The sequence below is a fragment of the Hoplias malabaricus genome, chromosome 10 (assembly GCF_029633855.1).
Source record: "Hoplias malabaricus isolate fHopMal1 chromosome 10, fHopMal1.hap1, whole genome shotgun sequence".
NCBI classification, from domain to species: Eukaryota; Metazoa; Chordata; class Actinopteri; order Characiformes; family Erythrinidae; genus Hoplias; species Hoplias malabaricus.
The window spans coordinates 9,795,257-9,808,419 of record NC_089809.1 but is presented as its reverse complement, the minus strand read 5'-3'; positions in this window follow the sequence as shown (position 1 = coordinate 9,808,419).

Genomic DNA, 13,163 nt, shown 5'->3' with positions numbered 1-13,163 from the left:
GCAATGCCTAATGGAATTGGAATCCAGAGACCCACCTCACAAATTCATATACCTGGATGAGACTGCCTTCAAACTAACAAAAGGCAGAAGGCATGGTTGAAATTATACTGGCCATATAGCTACTGTTAATGTTCCAGGACAACGGGGAGGTAACATGACTATGTGTTCAGCCATTTCAGAGAATTGACTCATATTCCCATTATAGGGCCATACAATATACAGCATCTCCTCACCTTCATCATCAGGGAATGGATTGCGACCCGCTACAGGATGCCGATGGAATTTCTCCCATCCTGTTCCCCATTCCTCAACCCAATCAAGGAGTTCTACTCTGCATGGAGGTGAAAGGTTTACAATCGCCAGCAACATACTCAGATGACACTGCTAGCTGTTATGGATGCAGCGGGTGAGGACATCAAAGCTAATGCCTGTTGAGGCTGGTTGAGACATTCAGAAAGATTCTTTCCATGCTTCATTGCAAGAGAAGATGTCTGATGTGTTGATGAGAATCTGTGTCCCGACAGAGAGGAGGAGCGTCAAGAGGTCTAGAAAGATTCCTCATGCAGGCCTATATGTACATCTCTGCCTAAAGGGTGATTCCCATATTTTTATTTCTGATTTGTCTGATTTTACCCCTTTGTCCTAAAAAGTCTTGTCTTTGATTTTTGTGTCATTGACCTACAGTACAAACAGTGAACAGCATGAATATGAATGCTGTCCAGTGACTATTTATCAGTCTCTCACATACAGTAATATCTGCCTAAATTTGTACTGTGTATCTACCTCATAGTAAAAGTGCATTTTCTCTGTCATCAGAGCATTGAGGAAAACACTTACAGAGTAACTGACATACTGACAATGTGGCTTTTACTTATTCTGGTAACACATAAATGTTTACTGACATAAATACAGACATTTGCCAGTAATCTACTGTGTGGTGCTGTTTGCGCGAAATATTTTGAGAAATGCACATAATGTTGTGCAAATATAAATGATGATTCAAGAAATGATTTAAAGCGACTGAAATAAACTGTAACTGTCATCTGTTGCTATGTACAATTATTTAACCTTAGGATTAAATCTGTAGATTTTAGAGCATGTTTAAGTCCAACTTGTTAACAAAGATGCCACACAATTTAGCACAGCTATGATGAAAAATATTATATTAATAGAAAAATATAATATTTTATTGTTAACTTTTTTCATTCTCTATTTTTTGTATACGACTGCATATAACTACTGTTCAGACAAGGCCTGCAGATGTCAGGGTTGGTTTACAGGCATTTCACTAGTGGTACAGATCAAAATTTCCAGATGGACTACGTTGCGCATAAACAGCCCCAGGAGTCATATTTATAGATTCATGAAGGTTCTGAGGGGAAATCACTTCTTAATTTCTTTTTAAAAGACCAAGGACACAAGTTTCTTGAGATCTGATATCCTGACATCCAGTATGTAAATTATTTGAGCGTTTCACTCACAGAAATCACCTCTACAGCATCTCTGTAATCCTAACAGTGGTCAGATTTTTATGTGGATTATCTAGTGAATTTAGCTAAAGAATTTAGCTGATGGTTATGTTATTTTAAAAAATTCTGCCTGACATTTTTTGTTAAATGAACCAGTATTGAGAAAGCATTTGGCCTTTAAAAACAGTCCTGGTGGATGAATACATGGAGGACACTGTACATCAACATAGTCCTCAAAGCAAGCTAATTTCTTTTAATTTCTCTGTATTACACCATCATTACATTTACAAATAAACTATCAGGAGACACATGCAGGGTCACAGTTGAGGTTAAATAATATGACTCTGGCTTGATTGTAGACATGGAAATTGTAGACATCAAAAATATGTGTCTCTACAATCTATTTCAGACAAAATCACTCTGAAAGTCTTTGTTTACATCTCTGAGGCCTCCCACAGCAGAGGTTTTGAAGGATGGAGTTCTACTTCATCCTGAGGCATTAATTCTCTGTGGGCCTGCTCCTGTGATGGAGATTTGAGATGCTAATTCCCATTATTTATTATATCAGTCTTTACTGCTGAGTAGAAATCACACAATTTCCTTTGCAAAACATAATAATAACACATATAACATAAAATCTGTTGGGAGACATAGTGCTGATGTCCCATCTGGCCATTTGTTAACAGGGTTTCTCTGACAGAAATCATTTCTATGGAATATCTATAACACAGGCAGTCTTCAGATTTTAATGTGGATACTGCAGTGAATTCAGCTGAAGTTGGTGATGGTCATATTTCATGAAAGAATTGGATGACCAACACAAACATAGCAGCAACAAATGAGCTACTGTCTACAGGGTAGGTGTGTCTAATAAAATAGACAATGAGTGGACACAGTGTTTTTTTAAAAAATCAACAACACTGCTTTCTGATCCACTCATATAGGCACAACACCACCACCACACCAGTGCCACTGCAGCACAGATGCAGTAAAGTAACATTCACGTGAAAAATTCCTGCTCAGTGGTGGTCCTGAGTATTAAAGCACACGGTAAAAAGGAGCTAACAAAATATGTGGAGGAAAAGATAAAATACAGTCGACATAGTGCAACTATTCAGGGGTTGCAACTATCGTCACAATGCAGATTAGCCGCCATATTGGGGACCTATTCATTACTAAAACACACAACTCAAATAACTGATATATAAATAGCTTTATTTTTTTTCTGTCTACACTTGTAATCCTCATTTAATCGCTAAAATAAAAGACATATAAGTATGGATCTCTGAACCAAGTATGGATCTCTGCATCACATTTGTAAACAAATCTATTTCTCTGTGTGTCAGTAGAGGAGTTCGGGACGCGTCCCAAAGTAGCACCATATTCCCTACATAGTGCACATCACAGAAAATAAGACAAAAATACAGACCAAGACTGAGACAAAGGAATATGTGTCTTGTGTCTGTAGTCTCTTACACACTAATACAAAACACAAGTGAAATAAGATGATTATTGAAGCTTGTGTACAATCTGTGTTTGAATAACTCATACAGATTCAGACAGAATAGCAAGACGCATCAGATACTGACGTGCTAACAGTTTTCCTTTAGGTCATATGACGAAAATGCTAATGTGGCTAACCGATTATTTTTCTTCATTATGCTATACAGTATGATTTTTACACTTCTGACACAGGGACTAGAGGGGGTTTTGTGCTTCTGGTTGTTGTACATTTCTGTCCAGTGCAGGGAGAGGAGCTATGAATGAGATAAATACTTTAAATTTTCCCCATTCATTTATATTAGTGCGGCACTCTGAAACCAGACATTCTGTCTCCAATATGTGGCCCACGGCAAAAGCATGACAAGTATGTGATAGCAATGTTATGGCTGATCAGTGCATGTAACATCTTTAAAATAGTTATATAGATATTTATATACTGCTAATCACAAATAGCTTAAAATATATCCTTTATTAATATATCCTAAAACTTGAGAAAACTGCAAGGGTGCAAATGTTTGTTCCTATGACTAATTAAAAGCAATTTTTGGGGTTTGAAAATGGGAAATTTAGGACATAAAATCCAAAACACTATGTAAACTAATGATTTATTCCACAGGTTTGGTCTAAGGCTCAGTTTACCATCAGGACCTATTAGTATATTTTAAAAAGTAATGCAAACTTTAATAATAGCTCAATATTCATATGAGAATTGTCTGTCTATAAAATAGAACACACAAATATCTCCTGCTGCCAGAGTCATACGAATCACTAATCTTCTCTGCCAAAAAACGAAAATGGCCAAGAGTCCATCCCTACTCAGACACTTGGGTGTTGAAGAATCATCTCTCACAACCTCCTGTGAGGAATGCAGTCATTGCATTTGAAATGCACTGATACAAATAATATTACATTTCAATAGCAACAAACAGAATACATGTCAGAATGAATGGTAGTGTGTTGGATCTCAGGCTCTCAGCTGGCTATCGGCCACTCTATCCCTAAGCTCAATTTCAAAGTGTGGTGGGCTGAAGAGTGAGTCCCAAAGGTAAGTGTGTCAGCTATAGACGGTGGGGAGGAACAGGAGGAGCAGTTAGTGAAGAGTATAATGAGCCCCATGGGTAAGATCAAGCTGCTGCTGGGGCTCACTATGGCACTGGAGGAGGAGGAATAGGACATGGGGCCTATGCCACATCTGACTTTCTGAGAACAGCTGTCCATGTTTAGCATAAGACTAATAAGGCTTTTAATGATACTCCCTCCTCCACCTCCCTATCTCACTTTACCCACCTCAACCTCCACACATGCTTGTAGTGCATTTTTTTATTGTGTGTTTTTCAAGAGCTCAGAGAAGGTGGGGTCAAGTTCAAATTGAGGATTTACATATCCATTATCACTTAGGTGGTGCGTTGCCAAAATGTGTCTATAGCACCGTCTATGAAGGGTTGCTATAGACATAGACAATATATATATATCTATCTTGAATCAATGGACTCCATAGCACTCACAAATGACCTTAATCATTGTGATATTTTATACTTGAGTACTGGTGTGTCTACCAAACTCTGCAGTTACACCACCAAACAGTAGGGCTGAATCTCATATATATTCATTCACCCTATGTAATTCACAATGTAGATGATAAAATAATGGTTTCTGCACTCAGTGTTTGTTGGATAAAAGAAAGAAGAAAAGAAGATTGTTTTATAAATATACTGTGAAGTGCTTACCTGTCATTCAGTTAGACCTCAATTTTATGTTGTCCAAACCCATTAAAACAAAACAAACACACACAAAACGTATGTATGTATGTATGTATTATTATTATTATTATTACTACTATATTATTATTCTAAATTGCAATTTAAAAGAAGACAGGCAAAACAAGAATAACAAATTTACATAATATTTAATTTACACCATTTTCAAACATTACACTATAAACAGTTTATAAAATGATAATCCACTGAAGGCTCAGATTTTTCAAGCTCTAGATAAGCTGCACAAAAAATCTGTGACCATGCTTAATGCCATGCCTAATGGACACCAGGCTACAAACTAGTGGGTAATTGTTCACCACCAACAAAAGGTGAATTAACAGGTTTGTCAAGCAGTTCAAAAGGACCATTTCTTAACCCCAACTGGCATAGAATATTGGACTTTGGATGTACCATCCATAATACTGTGAAAAGATTCAAGAAATTCTAAGAAAGTTCAGTTTCTTTAGGACAAGGTAGAAACCCTCCCTTGAACGTGCCCAACCATTTTGCTGCTGTGAGAAATATATCCATATTCATTATCTGTAACCCCATATCCAGTTCAGGGTCGCAGTGGGTCCAGAGCCTACCTGGAATCATATAGCGCAAGGCGGGAATACACCCTGGAGGGGGCACCATTCCTTCACAGGGCAACACAGACATGCACACACATTTACTCACACCTACGGACACTTTTGAGTCACCAATCCACATACCAACATGTGTTTTTGGACTGGGGGAGGAAACCGGAGCACCCGGAGGAAACACACCAACACGGGGAGAACACACCAACTTCTCACAGACAGTCACCCGGAGCGGGAATCGAACCCACAACCTCCAGGTCCCTGGAGCTGTGTGACTGCGACACTACCTGCTACGCTATCTGCTATCTGTAATTAAAATAAGCAAACAGAAAGCCACTAATACTATGCACTGCAGTAATACTGCTGAAATGCACTCAGATTTTACACTGTTTTTAGGAAAAACAGAAACCATTTTTATGTAACAGAGAAAAAACTGATCTTCCTGACTGAAATCAGTGATATGCAAAAAACATCTGTCATCGTATGGGGCAACATTGGTGACTTGCATATGTGTACAATTACCATTAGTGCAGAGGCACAAATTGGGATTTTAGAGAGACATGTACTGTCAAAAAATGTGACAAGTTTTTCTGGGAAGTACATAGATATTTAAGCAAGACAGTGCCAAGCCTTATTACGCACATGCTAAAACAGCAAATCTTCGTGTGTGTCATTGTCTGGCCTACCTGCAGTTCAAATCTAATGTTATGAAGTTAATGATCAGCAGGAATAGGCAAAAATTCCACTAGAAATTTTCATACGCTATGCTTTCATCCTAAAACAATTAAGAAGAATAATACAATGTCAAACATACATTTTAAGTGTATTACAAGCATCAAGTTTAAATTTATTTTTACAGAATAATTTACAGCCACACTGCTGTAGAGTGGATGAAAATAAATCATCTGGAAAGACCAATGAGCTGGTGGTGGACTTTGCGAAGCAAATAAGCTCCCCAGATAGCATTAGGGGAACTGAGTTGGGCAATGTTAAAAAATACAATTAACTTGGGGTCCACATAGATAATAATAAGAACTGGACTGAAAATATAGAAGTTCTGTACAAGAAAGTATTTGGTATTTTCTCAGGACAATTTTATAATATGCCAAATATAGATATGTAAAAAGAGGCTAGAAGCATTCTCCCCACATCAGATATGGGGGGAAAATCCCTCTTCATCAAATTCAGCATTCTGCACAATCAGCAAAGTTTAAACAAACCTACATAAAGAAGTTCTACCAGTTATAATCAAACCTCTTTAAACAATAGTAATTTATTTTTTAATGTGAGTGACTTACCCAGAGTTTTTAAACTAGCAGTTATTAAACATTTGATCAAGAAATCAAATATTGGTCCTAGTGAACCGTCAAATTATAGACTTTTTTGTAACCTGCCTTTAGTTATGTCTAAATTGGAGTGTGGTGAGCACGGGTGAAAAGGTGAGGGTTCACTCAGCAAGGAGCAGGATGAACTCGAATGTGACTCACTCAGTGATCATTTATTCAAAAAACACACGTGATAACATGTAACATCACGGTAAGAACTGTATCAGAAAAATAAAAAAATATCAGTTTAGAACTAAACAGACCAGTTTGTCAGTATTACAGTCCCATCCACTTTCACTGACTAATGGCAGCCAATTACCGTGCCTGAGATGGCAACGTCTCGTAGACACACCTTCCTCCCGCTGTGGGTCTACACACCTACCCCCCCCCCCCCCCCCCCAGCTCTCCCTTAATGCAGGTTTCTGTCCACTTTTAGTAACTTAGCCCTGTCCCTATTCTAATTTGACTAACCCAACTCTGGCTAAGGGGTTACTGCAGGAGGTCAACTGCAGGAGTACCTTCATACACAACAATACAGCAGTTGACAGATTAAATGCACATCCTATTTCTACTACACCTGTGAGTGCGTACATATGTACATAGTATTTACATATGTTGATAGTTTTAAACATTTTCTCTTTAATGGTTCCAGGATTCAGCTCTCCTTCTGGGTTCAAAATCTGAAAGAAGTAAGCTGCCAGACTTAATGTTAAATGTAGCAGATTTCTCTAACACCTAGGTTAGAAGCTAAAAACCTTGGCATCATAATCTTTCACTTTTCTAACACACAGGTAACATTACTAGGACAGAGCTTCTTTATGTTTGATATATTGCTATAGTTTAAGTAATGCCTTATTCCTACAATCCAGTAATTAATTATAATCCTACAATCCAGTATTTGATTATATTGATTACTACATTTCTTATTCCAACACTGAAAGAATTAATGGATGCCTTATTATTTCAAGGTTAGATTATGGTAACGAACTCTAAAAACTAAAGAGTGCTTCTCTGAGGAACTGTTTTATTTAACTGGATCTGAAACTTTTTTAGGTTCTACAGGGAACCAATTTTCTTCAAAGTACTTTAGCTTATTTTGGGTTCAAGGCTACTACTTACATTACTACTAACATATGTGGTGGAAGTTTTACCCTGAAAATATCAGACAGGCAGTTCTTGTGTCAAGTAACAAAAAGATTTATTAAGAGTAAGAGAGAGCATGCGTTGTTGGATGAAACCAGCGTGCACACTCCCCTGAGAGAAGGTTACACACAGTTTTATCTTTTCCTGACGCTGACGTGAGGAAGTGAAACAGAGCTTGCTCAATGTTCTGTAGCCTTGTTCTCCTGTCTTATCAGCTTTAGCAACCTTGTAAGCTTGGTTGTGAGTACGCGATGTTCGTGTTGCAAGGTGCAACTGTGTTTAATCTGATGAATGTGAGCACATGCTGGTCACTTCTTCACGTCAAACGCCAAGGTACATTTTGCTCAGTATCAATCATAAATGAGTTTGTCATTACACATACTACTGATCATAACACAAAATTAAGCAAACAACTAAATTAGTTCAATGATGTCAGGACAGAACAGAAAGCTGACAGTCGCGGAACACAGTAAATAGTTCTTTTAATGACGTTATCCAAAAGAGTAATCACAAGGCAGGCAAAGTTCAAAAACAGGAGCAAACAGTACCTCAGAGGATGGGCAAAAACCGTAGTCAAAAAACAGGCAGAGTTTAAATACCAAAGAATACAAACTGTACCAAAAAGGACAAGGCAGGAGACTAAACCGGGAAAACAGGCAGGAAGTAGGCAACAAGAAATCGTCAGACAGATTACAAGAGAACGCGTTGTATACTGGGGTGAACCAAAGCAATACTCGGCAGAGAACAGTTCACTGAAATGGGTTTAAATAGGGAGACAAACAGGTGTGTAATTAGAATTCTGGCAAGGGAGACCGGTGGGTAGTCATGTGACTGACGGGTGCATTCTGGGAATTGGTGTCCTGAGATGTAGGCGTGACAGTACTACCCCCCCCGAAGGCACCGGAGGAGGCCTGGAACGAGGACGGCCACGACGACGACCACCCAGCGGAACAGAGTTACCGGAGCTAGGGACGACTGCACATGTGGAGGGCTGAGATTGACGTGGGTTTCTGGATCGAGACATAGAAAGGGACGGAGCGGGATTGGAGATTGATCCTCGAGGGCGACCTCTGGGACGGGGAGCCGGCTTCTCAGGATGGCGAGAGTGAAACGCCAACACGAGACCCGGATCGTAGATGTCCTTTGCAGGTACCCATGAACGCTCCTCTGGACCGTACCCTTCCCAATCAATTAGATACTGAAGAATTCCTCCACGTCTACGTGAATCCAGCACCTCTCGCACAGCATATGTGGAAGAGTCCCCAAAATCCACCGCCGCAGGCGGAACGTCGTCGGGCTGCAGCTCATTCAAAGGACCTTGAACCACAGGTTTGAGGAGAGACACATGAAAGGAATTAGCAATACGATATTGTGCAGGTAACTCCAACTTATAAGTAACTTCATTAATTTTACCAGAAATACGAAAAGGACCAATACTTGGGCAGGAGCTTCCTGCACGGAAAATATGTGTATAAATAGCTTTAGCTGTATCCAGGGCCGTGGGTAATGAGGGAAACGGTATGAACCTAACTCCTCTAGAGAATCGATCAATTACTGTGAGTACTGTAGTACTTCCTTCAGATTGGGGTAAGTACGTGACAAAATCAAGTGCTAATTGCGACCAGGGACGTTCTGGAACCGGTAGAGGCATTAATTTACCTGCCGGAAGAGTTTTGGGTCTCTTAGACTGGGCACAGACTGAACAAGATGCTACAAACTCATGCACATCCACTCTTAATGTCCCCCACCAATAACGTGCTAGAATAAGCTGTGTAGTGCGTCTCTCTCCGGGGTGACCTGATGACAGTGACGAATGGGCCAGGTAATCAACCTATTTCGAAATTCAGGTGGTACATATGTTTTACCTTCAGGACAGGCTTCAGATACCCCTTTAGACCTATTTTCCTGTGCAATAAGTTCGTCTAATTCCAATCGGATGGCAGACACCGAAACGGAAGGAGGTAGTATAAAATCAGGTGAAGAAGCAACTTTCTCCCTTAGTTCATTCTGATTTAAAGGAGAGAGCACATCAGCTTTAAGGTTACGACTACCTGGATGAAACGTGATGGAAAACCGGAACCAAGAGAAAAACAGTGACCACCTGGCTTGCCGAGAATTCATTCGTTTTGCAGTACGGAGATATTCTAGATTCTTGTGGTCTGTTAGAACTGTGAAAGGATGTAGAGAACCCTCTAGCCAGTGCCTCCATTCCTCCAGAGCTATTTTTACCGCTAGAAGTTCTCTATCTCCGATGCCATAGTTTCGTTCAGCAGGTGATAATTTATGTGAAAAAAAGGCAATAGGGTGTAACTTAGGAAGTTCTCCACTATGTTGAGACAATACCGCCCCTACACCCGTCTCCGATGCGTCGACCTCTACCACGAAGGGGAGTTCGGGATTTGGATGTTTTAATATGGGAGCAGTAGTGAAAGCTGTCTTGAGACGTTCAAAAGCACCTTGGGCCTGAGCAGACCAACACATCCGATGGGGACTACCCTTCAGTAAAGCAGTAAGTGGGGCTGCAATAGAACTAAAGTTCCCAATAAATCGTCTGTAGAAATTTGCAAATCCTAAAAAGCGTTGAAGATCTTTAACGTTAGTCGGGACTGACCAGTTCACAACCGCCTCAACCTTTCGGTCGTCCATGACTATACCCGACACACTGATAACATATCCCAAAAACGAAATGGTCTGCTGGTGGAATTCACATTTTTCCCCCTTGACATAAAGGTTATTCTCCTTTAAACGCTGAAGCGCCTGACTGACTTGTTTTATGTGTGTTTTGACTTCTGGGGAGTAAATCAAAATGTCATCAATGTATGCGATTACAAATTTTCCAAACATATCCCTGAAAATGTCATTAATGAACTCTTGGAACACTGATGGAGCATTTGCCAGCCCATAGCTCATCACTAAATACTCATAGTGACCCTTGGTAGTGCTAAAAGCAGTTTTCCACTCGTCCCCCTCCTTAATTCGAACAAGATTGTAGGCACTACGAAGGTCCAGAGAAAATTGTAGCACCTCTAAGTTGCTCTAATGCGACCGGAATAAGGGGTAGGGGGTATACAAATTTTTTAGTTATATCGTTCAGGGCACGATAGTGTATACAAGGCCTTAACCCACCATCCTTCTTCTTGACAAAGAAGAACCCTGAAGCTATCGGAGACTTTGATGGACGTATAAACCCTTGTGTTAGAGCTTCTTCTACATACTCCTCCATGACTCTCTCTTCTTCCAAATTCAAAGGATAAATACGTGATTTAGGTAAGGTGGCGCCCTCTACAAGTTCAATCGCACAGTCATATGGCCTGTATGGAGGTAATTTTGTAGCTTTAGTTTTACTGAAGACTTCTAAGTGTTGGGAATATACAGGAGGAATCTTCACTGATATAGTTGACTCTGGGCTCTCCACGGTAGTGGAATGTATAGAAATGTGATTAAGGGCTAAACAGTTTGTTTGACAGAAGGATAACTGGGTTATGAGTTTCTAACCATGGTAGTCCCAAAATAATCTGAAAATCCGCCTTGGGTAATACCAGTAATGAAAGCCACTCGTGATGCAGGAAACTTGTTTGGAACCAAACAGGAACATGTCTCTTGTGAAATAGTATCTCCTCCAATGGGAAGGCCATCAAAAGCTCGGATTTGGATTTGTTTGCACAACTGTTTCGTCTTGACCTTCAGCCGAGTAACGAGGGATTGTTGAATGAAGTTTCCTTCGGCTCCAGAATCTATTAACGCTGGAACGACAAGAGAATTTCCTTGGCAGTACACTTTGACAGGTATGAGAAAGGATTGTGATATTAACCCTTTTGTGGGTACACTCACCAAGTTAGCATGTGAAGTCCTTCCTAAGTCTTGAGTCAGGACTCGCGAAGGACGGCGTGTACAATCACAATGAATATGATCAGATCCTCCACAGTATAAACATAGTCCACCGTGGAGACGACGAAGGCGTTCCTCTAGAGAAAGCCGCATAGTATCACATTGCATAGGATCCGAAGGAAGACTAGGACTACGGACTCCCTCCGTAGCATGGTCAAATACTTCACGGAAAGTAGTGACAAATTCGGGATATATGTTATTGACTATATTGTCCCAAATAGCGGTGGCCCACTCAAGTGCTTTACCAGACAGACGGGAGACCAAAAAAGTGATTTTTGCCTGATCGTTACTGGGAGGAGAATTCTCCAAAAATATGGAACATTGCAATAAAAATCCGCTACATTTAGCCGGATCACCTTCAAAAATCTCCGGTTTACTGACAGGATAACGAGAATTCGAACTGACAGACGCTGTAGGAGGACTGGGGGTAGGGTTAGGAGCATTAATACGAGCTATAAGGGCGTTCACACTCTCCAACACTTGTTTCAGTTGGAGCTGTTGACTCTCTTGTTGTTGAGCGAGAGAGTCAACAGATTGAGTCACACTAGCCAACATTTGCTGGTGTCTAGCATCTGGCCCTGACTAGTTATAGCCGTTCGAACGGCATCTGTGTCCGCTGTCTGCATGTTGGCCGAGTATTCTGCCAGGACAGAACAGAAAGCTGACAGTTGCGGAACACAGTAAATAGTTCTTTTAATGACGTTATCCAAAAGAGTAATCACAAGGCAGGCAAAGTTCAAAGACAGGAGCAAACAGTACCTCAGAGGATGGGCAAAAACCGTAGTCAAAAAACAAGCAGAGTTCAAAAACCAAAGAATACAAACTGTACCAAAAGGGACAAGGCAGGAGACGTAAACCGGGAAAACAGGCAGGAAGTAGGCAACAAGAAATCATCAGACAGATTACAAGAGAACGCGTTGTATACTGGGGTGAACCAAAGCAATACTCAGCAGAGAACAGTTCACTGAAATGGGTTTAAATAGGGAGACAAACAGGTGTGTGTAATTAGAATTCTGGCGAGGGAGACCGGTGGGTAGTCATGTGACTGACGGGTGCATTCTGGGAATTGGAGTCCTGAGATGTAGGCGTGACAAATGACTTGATTAAACTTGTTTTATGTTTTACATTTTTAATAATTCAGTTAAAAATTGTGGGTAAATAAATTTTTTTTCAAGCATGTGATGCTTGTTTAAACTCACCTGTGGCAAGTAACAGGTGTAGGCAATATACAACTGAAACCAGACAAAAAGGAGAAGAGTTGACTCAGTATTTGCATTGTGTGTCAGTGTGTCCCACACTAAGCATAAAGAACAGAAAGAGAACAAAATAAAAAACTGTTGGAGGACATGAGAACCAACATTTTGGATAGATATAAACAATCTTAAGGTTACCAGTGCATTTCTAGAGATCTTGATGTTCCTTTTTCCATGGTGCGCAACATAATCAAGAAGTTTACAACCCATGGCACTGTAGCTAATCTTCCTGGACGTGGATGTA